Consider the following 11,817-nt stretch of genomic DNA (forward strand, 5'->3'; position numbering starts at 1 on the left):
TGCCTGATAACTCAAAGATTACCTGGCGTGAGCTTCTGATTTTTCTAAACTACATACGTATTCGTTCGTTCGAACTTCGATTTAGCAATGAAGAAAAACTTCATATGAGAACTTAGGTAGTACCTAATAGTAGTAGTAGGTAGGTAGTAGTAGTAATTAACTTACATGTTCTTAAAGATATGAATCTAAAATCGTAGCCAGCAGTAGGACCGTAATGAATTGATGATAATACTCGTACAGATGATATACTGAGAGATTTCACCTATTTTCAGAATGTGTACAGCACGAAAAAAATAGATTGAAAAAGACTGCGAAAAACTATACCTCGTTTTTATTATTGAGCAATGCAAACACCAAAATAATTCTATTATATCTATACTTAAAATCAACATACTTAAAATGGAAACATATCCAATCTACGAGTACCGATCAATTGGCAATGGACTCTACCATTTCAGGGACAGACCAGTCCCTAGATTAAGTATGTTTGGTACTAAATAGAGCGGATATTAGATTATTCTGAGATATGTAACATTCTACTTCGGGTAATACAAATAGATGAACATACTTATAGATGAACATCAGATAGGGCTCAAATTTAATTTGAAAATTTAAAAGTTTATATCTTTATCAACAAATGTCTTAAGGGTGAGAGAACCCTCTACAGTTATTTTCTGGTAGAAACATCGCTTCACCTGTATCAGCTTTATAATAACATTGCTAAATATTGCTATGACCTGTTTAAAGGGTATCAAAAGGGTATAAGATAAGGTATAAGGTAAAGAAGATATCCTTAGGGTTAGCAACACATCTGTAGCTACTCTCGGGATCAATTATTAATTCCTAACTTCTAGATACATTTATTTTAAGTAGAGTGTAATGTAAGCTTTTTTTGCCTTAATTTAATTACTCCATGCAATACTTAGACAAAGTAACATTTTGTGATGTGACATGTTTACGTATTTGCCCATACATTTCCAATCAGTCCTGATACAGTCCGCTAGGTGTACAGGTTGAAAGTTTGTGCTATGTGGAATTTGATATAGATGTCAATGGGCAACAGTGACTACAAATGTGGACTCAGTAATCGTTTTCTTCTTCAGTCTTATATAAAAACCTATGAGATGTTTCTTTGTATTGAATATGAAAGCCATGACGACTTATTACGCTCACATACCTACCTATAAGAGACATGGAGTAACTCGTAATTAGAAACATGAAGATAATTCGGCAGTCATACCATACGTACATAGTAAATAGTGCTTAGGACTTATTGAATGATTTTTTAAATAAGATTTTACCAAACGAGAATCCAGTCCACTTGGTGGTAAGTGTTCGCAGCTCCTCTAATCTGCAACCATCTCTATATAAAACAGGTGTCCTATTTCGAGTTGATAACAGACGCGTTGTCAGGTATGAGGGCAGATGGTTGTTAATCAACTGGAATCCATACCATTCCTTCTAAACACAAGAACTGCTTCACACTAGAAATAGGTGTTGTATATACTTTTCCAGTCAAGACACTTGTTATACCATATTTTAATCTTTGTTTACGAGTCGCTATATATCTTAGTAACCATGCTATTTACATCATTATTACGAGTATCTATTTAGGTCACGGTATGTTATGTAGAGTCAATAGATATTTTGGTATACCTAAAATACTTAAAATTAATAATGCACCATAGCTACCATTCTACTATTACTACCACGCTAACAATACTATCCACTGCAGGACTACCGTGAGTTTACAAAAGTATTACTCGCTAGCGACTGCGTAAAATAAATGTATGAAAAATTGTACAGCGCCTCTGGTGGTTACTCGTAGAACTAAAATCCGTAGTGACGTAACTCGATACGTAAAAAACCTATCGATGGTAATGCTACTGATGTATCTATATACCTACCTATTTCAAACATCTTACTTTAACATCTTTTTTGACATATTACTTTGTCTTTGTAACACCATAACATAGAATAAACGAGATTATTGTTGTTTGGATGAAATTATTCTTTTGATAGCCTAGTGGTAAAGAAACTCGGCCTCTCGATCGAGGGGTCTGAGGTTCAAACCCCAGGCAAGCACCTCTGATTTTTCAAAGTATTTTGCATATTAGAAATTCATTATCACTTGCTAAACGGTAAAGGAAAACAATGTGAAGAAACCTGCATACCTGAGAGATTTATAAAAAAAAACTCAAAGGTATGTGAATTCTACCAATACGCACTTGGCCAGCGCGGTGGCCAAATCCTTCTCATTATGAGAGGAGACCCGTGCCCAGCAGTGGGACAGTAATGGGTTGATGATGATTCTTTTGATTACACTTTATGTAGATTTCGGGTCGTTGAAACTCTGAAATCAAAATTTTATAAACTGTTAAACCTCCGTTTATAGGTATCTAGATTCAGACATTAAACATATCAGACACTTTGGTTAAAAAATCACATGTTTTATGCAATTTTTTGACAGGCTTGATCCGTACCTAGCTCCACGTCAGTGTTACGGTACATATATCGAAATAGACACTTCACACACACTGTATAAAAAGAAGATCGTAGAATCCTTTGTATTTCGACTCTGACGACACTAACACCACGCTTATTTGTGGCTTATATTAGCAGTGTGGATCATTGCTTTGTTCTGGTTTGAAAGCTGTGGTAGGTAAGACATACTTTTCTGATACAATGTAGGTTATTACTCAGGGATACCGGAACATCTATGGCCGATATTAGATAGGAATCTAATCTTAACTGGTTGATTACAGACGTCACTTACCATCCGGTCGACTGCATACTTGTCTGCTACTCTTAAAAAAAGGAGCATATTTTTTTTCTGTCACAGTACCGTCATTACCGACATAACGATAAACCAGTTACATAATTGTCTTTATGTATCTATGTAGTTATTGTTGGTATATACCAATATAGGTATATTAGTTGGTAAGTACCAACGTACCTACTACAAGACTTGCTTATTTCCAGATATCATTGTTCGTAATATCCACCATCCATCATCCTCATCCGTGTCCGAACAGATGACTAATATCAGAGTTATTTTAACAATAAGCAGCAAACAAGTTGTTGAATTCTCGCCGGACCTGCTGAGTGCTCTGGGAGGTCTCAGAGGGACCGCCCACCAGCCACGCCCACCACAAGCCACGCCCACCCAGTGCCTAGAGAGTTGAGTAATGTGAAATATTGTTTTTGTGCTTGAGATGTATGATCGATAAATACTCTGCCTCGTAGCGGTCATAATGTCTTCAATGTGAAATTAAAATCGTATAGGTACGACTCTATATATTTTATTATTATTATAGTTACGTTCTAATTTTACTAAGAGTAGAGTTTAATTAGGTATCTGTAGGTACTCAAGATACTTACCTAGGGTAGTTACTTGCCCTGTACATAACCACTTTTTTCACTGCGGGGATAGTACCTACCTATTATGATCTATGTTTCGCTTATAGTATCATAAGACCGCTATTTGATACCATTCTACGAATGAGATCTTCCCGAGAAGTCTGTATAACTTCACTTGCTATCTGATTTAGGTATCTACATATCACAGGAAATACCGAGAATGCTGATTTTCTCCACTAACGAAGAATGAAGAACACACACATGTACATTGTACACATGTAAATATAGGCCGTCTTTACTATGCTGACACACGATAAATCGTGTGTTAGCATAGTAAAGACAGTTCTGATTGAAATCAGAACTCATCAAGAACTCAGTCAGGAATCGAACCCAGAACTGAGTGACCTCTAATAACCATAATACCACACGTTCCACCAAATCCACTATTATACGTTTTAACCCCAAAGTATATTATACCTTTTAATAAAAAAAAAACTAAATAATCAATAATCATAACTCTATAGGTACTGCCATTTCTAACGCAAAGCTATTTGCATACAAATTCTATTTCCTGAACGTGCCTTAAGCAGAACAATAGGATTTAGACGCAGGCATTACAATTAGGTTACTATTGTGCACTAATACTGTCTGTTGGGACTGCCATTTGAATACGAAAGCCAATCGCCACTATTAATAAACCATTTTTCTATAATGGGTCAATATGGTCGACCGCTGTGACGAATAGATAAGTTTTGTACTGTCTTTTGTATTTGGATTTTGGTATTTACAGAATTCACTGTGTGATATGAAATGATAAAAGGTGAAGGTAGTGGAGCCCTTTGTGATTTGACTCCGGCGGCACCACCGCTACACCTATTTAGCCACTTACAATCAGGTGGAATGTAGTCCACTACTCCTATATTATATAAAGAAGAGGAAGGTATTGGTACCTATGAAATAAATAAGATGTGGTATGAAAAATGATGAAGCCATCATAGCCTAGTTATTTGAAATTCGGCCGTCAGTGTAGATCCGAGGTTTAAATCCCAGGTACGAACCAATTAATGTGCGTAATAACTTACACTTGTTTAACAAGGAAGGAAAAACATGATGAAACCTACATGCTTAAATGTAAGCATAAAAGTTTTGTACTATAAGGTTTGTAAAGTTTACCAACTTGCTTAAATTGTACTTGATACTACAATGCACTGAATCGATAATATACCTAGAGGGAATATTTTTATTAAAGTCGAAGTACCATGCGGATCTCAAAAATAAGATGAAAAGTAGTCGCTATTCAATAACAGTTTGAATTAACTTCAAATAAAGCAAAAATTAGGTATAACTTTACATTTCAATACTGCTACGAGTATTTCATTAAAATTATGCTTTATTATTATGATTTGTAAGTTATTGTTTCAAATAACTTCTATATTAAGTTACATAACATTTAAATTCACTAAGTGAATACCACTGAATAGAATTTTTCCTTAATTCCTTAACAGCAATTGAAGGAAACTCTTCAGTCGTATTAACTGCGAAAAAATTCGCACAAAATCTACGAACTCGATTCCCGTCCCTCCTTCATTTTAATTCGAAACCTTAAGTCAGCTTTAAATTACACTTTTTGCCCTTATAACACCCCCGACGACTGTCCCGGATTAGGGCTACCATCGGGTACTTTTTCTGACAGTGTCAAGAAACATCGTAGTACCCTTACAGGCCCCCCGGGGGGTACTTCCAGACCCTTAACGTTTACGACTACCCGATTGCTTTTCTATGAAGGGCTAGTACAGTCCGCGACAAAAACAGACAGATGTGTACCACGGAAGTTGATAAAATCGATTAGATCAGTGTGAAGTACAAGTTGTGGCCACTTGAGCGGTTGCGGAAGTGTCATCTTGAGTGTCGGGGTAATTTGTCAAACGTTAAACATGTTTTGATGACGTGAATGTGGATGGAAGTTTGTTTTTACACCTTTTTTCGCTTTGGACTAATAGCTGAAAAAATTAAGGTCTATCTTTTTTTTGTTGACATACCGTACAGACAAAATTGAACTGAATTGATACAATTGCATATGTAGATTGTATCAATTAAATTACATAGATTGTATTCAATATTAGCCAAAAGATGAAGCAAAAATCTTTTGATAAATTCATATTTATGTTCATTTTTATTGACATCATGCAGCATGTATTCTACACATTTGGACTAAACAAATCGTTAATCCATTTTTGCCTTAGTTACGTACCAGCCTCACTTAAATATCAAGAATAATCTACCTACGTTATATAAAACCAAATCACATAGTAGCATACTTACATAGAAAACGACAATACAAGCGTTCCACAAAACAAACAAAACGAACAAACTCAAAGAAATGACCGACCATAAAACGGTAATCATCTTCACTATTCTCCAAAAGTCTCTCGCTGTGTTTGAAAATTTGACAAAATATAAAAACATTTTGACAAAAACCCAAACAAGGGAGCTGGTTTAGCTTTGACAACAACAATAATGTCATAATTGAAAAGGGTTAACTTGTCACTTACACACTACTGTTTCTTTAACCCGGTGCATGCCGACTTTTTTAAAGTAGCTAATAACTGTACATTTTATTTTTGACTATTTCCAACTAAGCGGTTGCCTAATGACTCAGCGTTTTTTTAAGTTACAAACGGACGCCATTACACGTACGAGTTTGTTATGTGTATAGGTATATTAAAAATAAATAAGTATAAGAATATAAACCTCGTCTATTTTTTCTCCTGTAAATTCGTTTTGTATGCATTGTTATAGCACTTATGTAATAAATGTGGAAAATAGAGTTAATGCCTGCGATAAAGAGTTTACGCTCTATATTACTTGTCAGATGAAAGAGTACGTACGTACTTATTAATAATCGACCTATTCATTTTTTACCTAAGAAATATTGAAAGTTGACAATGCCCACCAAGAAGAAATTGTTAAGTGTTTACCGTTGTAGGCAAAAAATAGACAGATTGTTTATACGGGCATATAAGACCAAAATTGTGAACTACCCCGTCTGTTTTCACGTCATTTAACCACCCAACTAATGAAGACACTAAAGCCAACAAACCGAAAATTAAAACATAAAAGAGCAAAAAATAGAGAACAATTCTGGGTAAACTACAGCGGGTAAAAAATAAAAACAGTGGGTAAAAAATGAAAAGTAACTTTTACGTCATGCCCAGTGAGTGAATGTTTTGAGATGCGCACGATGAAACACGGTAACTCGTCATAATGCGTTTAGCAGTTACCGCCGCCGTTTGCCAAAGAATATACAGGAGGTTATTTTGATGTTATCATTTTTTATTCAAGTGCAGCGGACTTTTAGCAAAAATATATGTGCTATTATTATGTTTTGGTTTGAAGGTAAGTTTGTGTGGGATAGACAAATATTTAGCGTCGTCGGTATATTCTAAAGGTGGAATTTATAGTTCAACTGCGATGGATTTATGCCATTTAACTATCCAATTAATGACGTAAAGGCAATAAATGAAAAATTAAAAGCATAAAATAGAGAACAATTCTGAGCAAACTACACAGTGGGTGAAAAATGAAAAGTGACTTTTACGTCATGCCCAGGGAGTGAATGTTTTGAGATGCGCACGATGAAACACGGTAACTCGTCATAATGCGTTTAGCAGTTACCGCCGCCGTTCGCTAAAAAAATATACAGGATGCTATTTCAAAGGTTCAATTCTTTTGCGCTATTATTTTTTGGTTTGAAGGTAAGTTTGTATTTGATAAAAGATATTTAGTGTCGTCTTTATATTTTAAAGATGGAGTTTGTAGTTCAACTGTGGCGGTTTTGCGTTCGTAATAATTCTGGTAATTAGAATGTAATTTGAAGTTACGCAATCGTTTATTTAAGATTTTTAGTGCTACCTATGTTTCAGAGATATGTTATAGATTGACTGATGCGGCTCTATATTAGCAATATATGCGTTGTTGTGATCTGGCTTAACGGTTAAAATACGATAACACGTGGTGGAGTGTTCACCTTACAATTCTTACACACAAGGTGTCGGCACATTTATATCAATAGGTCTAGTCCCTAAAAATCTCCTAAAGATAGGAAATTCATTTTTTATCGATTAAAAATATTGTTTAGATACTAAAAAACCTTAGTTGTAATTCTTCTCCTCTCGTCATCATAAATATTTACACAAGAGCAACGTTTTAGAAGCTTTTATTTTATACCTAAGATCCTTCTGTTTACATCCATTATCTACATTCATATTTCGGGCGGCACAGTATTACTTATTCAATATTTTCGAATTGGCCGCGCCCGCTGTAATGGAGCCGAAAAAACACAAAAACCTCCGCAAATGGATTTGCGAGCTGATTATTTATTTAACGTCTCAGAATCCTTCCAAACGTTCCTCTTCGTGGATTTTTTAATTAATCCTCTAACGAACTATGACGGAGGAATTTTTTAATCTTATATTAGCTTTCAGAATATAAAACTCTTTCTTAATGTGTCTTAAATATTTTATTATTATTCTCACAAGCATACATAGAAAGTAGATATAGATTTTTCAGCTTCCTTCATAAAACATTATTTGCCTTCAACACATCTGTAAGATGGTACATCAGATATAACCACGTATTTGTAAAGAACCTTAGGTGGGACGAAAATCCAATTTGATGTTAAGAACAATGTTCGTGCTGACTAAAAGCGGACTGCTTTGTTCATCATCTTCGTTCATCATTTTCTTTGCCTTGATTTCATAATCCTCTGAATACTTTAGGCCGTATTTTATCAAAGGAAATTAAAATTTTCTAACAGTATTTTGACAGACACCGCCTGTTCCTGTGCGACTGCCTTACGGGAGATAATTAAAACTATGCTTTACAACACACATCTCACATGCTCTATATCTGTATTTTTTTATAAAATAGGAGCAGCGAGAAGCATGCAGTCCACTTGATAGTAAGTTGCTACTGCTGCCCATGGACATCTGTAATCAGGCCCAGATAAAAATAAATTCGTACCTGGGGTTGGTCGCATCTGCGGACAAACTGAAGTGCTTCGGAAGAGTATATCTCCCTTACGACACCCATTAAACCAAGACACAGCATCATTTAACACTGCTATTATTAGGCAAAAGAAGGTATGGTTTTAGTGCTTCTGAAGACGAACCACAGAGGTTTCTGCCATCTTTAAAATGAACCCTGAACGTGAACATAAACCTACATACTACTTATATAATTTCTCTTCACACACACTGATTACCACAATTTTGGCATATGTTGCCCTGCACCGACTGATTTCGAGTACCTACATACGTGCGCTTTATTTATTTTCTTCTCCACTTGTCCCAACCAACACAATAGCAGTAATTTAGAATGGCGATTCATAAAAATATCAAAGCCCATATTTCAAGCCCTTACTACGAAGCTGCGACAAGTGGATCCAAATTCGCCATATGACTATCATGTCACTTGGACCATCTATCATGGAGATGTGACAACTGAATTTATTTATATAAAAAACAAACAATAGATGCGTTAGGGCTTGGTACTCGAGTAGTGCAGGGTAACCGGTACTTGTACTGATATTTTTGTGTACAGAGCATAAATATACAGAGTACACAATGCTCTACATATTGCAGAGGGAAATTGTTTCGAGCCTATGTTCGTATGTATTCTTTGCTTTGCGGCTAATGGACATCTGTATTCAACCCCAGATGAGGTTAGATTATTACCTGAGGTTAGTGCCCAAGGCGCCGCTACCTATGACTAAGATGGTATGCATAGGGATATTGAAAGTATGGTATGCCTTAGTACGTCCTGCAGCCCAAAAGGGTTGACTGATGTAACATACTCGTATGAAGTGTCGTTGGATTCGTCTTAATAAGAAGAAGTTACATACTTCTTCTTATTAAAACAGAACTGTAAGTGCGTACCCTTATGATTGTTCTCTTCAATACGAGTGTGTTACTTAAACATTTTTAGATATACCCCAGTTTTAGAGAGAAACTCGTACCTAGCAAAAATTCTGGAAGGTTTGCAATTAAGTTTTGTCAACAGGTAATGTATAAAACTTGAGAAAAACATCATATTATTGTTACATCATATTGTTGTTATAAAATAATTTTATATACACAAATATTATATTTTATTAGTTACCATTTAGTAAATGAATCGCTCCTGAAGACTAAAGTTTTATATTTTGTATTGCCTCTATCTTTCTTGTACTCTACGCTCTATGTCCAAAAATCCAAGGGTAGTAACTAGTCATGGGGTGGAATACAATGGGAGATAGCAATTTGATATTCAGGCCACATTTTTAATAAGCGCTCGTACGGTAATGGGTCGAGTGGCCCACTGTTTAATAGCTTTTTGTTGTGCCATTAGCCAGTTAGTGCCCTGTATGGTCAGTTTTAAGGGTTCCAGTTTTTTATGATAAACTTTTATATAGATCTATGATTTAAGTAAACCTAATAACATTAATTTGAGCGTTGCTAAGTTCCCGATTAACGGATGGTAAGGGAAACTTACTTATCCAAGGCGTTTAAACTTAGTCCTCAAAAGTAGCGACGCATCTGTAACCAATCTCAGGAAGGACTTTTATCTTGGGTTGTTTATAGATACTTACACACGGGCGGTACTAGCCACTTACCATTCCGTGGGCTGCATGCTCATTTGTCACTTTTATAAAAAAATCTGATAATTGTAATAAAAAATGATCATAACATCGTAAAGGTCACATGTGTATGTTTTTCGAAGTGCATTAGATAGGAGGGGCGCGTAACGAAGCATTGTGGCGCATCTGTTCGGGTGGCGCTTTTTGTGTTCTTTGACGTTGATGGCTATTTTGTATGCAGATGCAATAAATATTATACATACCTACTTTTCATACTGTTTATTTTCTTAAAATAATTCCTGTAATTTGGTTACGCACTCCGTGCTCCTTAATATGTATAAAAACATGGTTTATTGGATAGAAAATTATATTAGTAACTAGTTATTACGTTAAAAATAAAAAAACCTAATTAAAAATAGTTAGTTGCAAAAAAAGGATTGCTGCCTATGTCAACCCCACAATTTAGAGAAATCCAACGATAGCTCTTAATTTTAAACCTACCATGTCGTACTGTAGGATGTACCAAAGACAGAGACATACATACATCATATACCTACATCATACAATGCTTGAAAAATATTACCCTTGACAGGTAAAAATATAAATTCAGTTCTTCAATGTAATTTAAGAAGAGATTATAATTTTCAAATTAACCTTACTTACCTGAAATGTACATAAAGACACAATTTATAACAAAACGTAGTCTTCATAACACGGCAACAACACATTTGTGGCCGATCTCAGGCGGAACTCTTGCCTATGGTTCATTACAGATGTCCACGGCAGTAGCCACTTGAAGTCGGGTAAACCTCCACCTCGTTTGCTGCTTTTTTAATTAAAAAAAAAGAAAAAAGAAACCCAGGTCATAGCGCTTCAGAAATACCCCAGAAGAAAGTTCTTTAATCTAAAACATCGTCTTTACACCAACTTAGACACCTACGAGCTACGAACAAGATGCTAGTAGATACCTAATTAGGTGCACTGAATAAGACGAGTTAGTGCAACACTAATTAAGTGACACAACGTTGCTAAGTTTAGTCGGGTTGTACCAAGTTGTATTGCTTAAGTTCGATTGTGGGTAACTTTGCATACAACTGCAGTTCAACTTAGGATTGAGTATGTTACTCGATTGTCTGAAGTTTCGAGAAATGTAAAGGATTTGTACTTCAAAGAGTAAAAATATCATTAATATAGATTATTTGTCAAACTTTAGTATACTTATAAGAAAACAATGCAATAGTTAGTTATTTTATAATATAGGAGTAGCAGACGAGCATATAATCGACCTAATGGTAAGTGGCTACTGCCGCCTATGTAAATCTATAATCAAACCTAGATAACACGGCCAAATATGCGCCTCTACCTCAGAGGACTAAGCTGGAACGCCTCGAAAAATTATGTCTCCCTTACCACAATAATTCAAGATAATAAGTTTCATTATGTGTGTAGGTATGAATATGTACTACTTATTTATAAGTGCAAATATCCTGAGATGTTGATATGATCTCAAGATGAGGTAAAGTGATGCAGGATGCGCGGGTTAATATCCGGGCGGACTTGCGGCTGGGCTAATTAAATACGAATCTCAAGACAATACGTAGAGCACTGATTTTCAGCTGTGTCACACGGGGTGATTTATTTTCTACAAAGGCTACTTAGTTAAATCTTCTTCATATTTAAACTCGACTGAATGTTGAAAATCAGTGCAAGCACATTTGACACGTGCATCTCATAATTTTGTCTGTCGGGAAACAAACATTGTTTAGCCGAATTTCTTTAATCTACCTCAATATTTGTTGCGTGAATTGCTATATCGAACAATACCTAATATAGAACGAACT

This window comes from Epargyreus clarus, unplaced genomic scaffold (genome assembly GCF_041222505.1).
Source record: "Epargyreus clarus isolate Ecla_fem2 unplaced genomic scaffold, WU_Ecla_fem_2.2 ptg000009l, whole genome shotgun sequence".
NCBI classification, from domain to species: domain Eukaryota; kingdom Metazoa; phylum Arthropoda; class Insecta; order Lepidoptera; family Hesperiidae; genus Epargyreus; species Epargyreus clarus.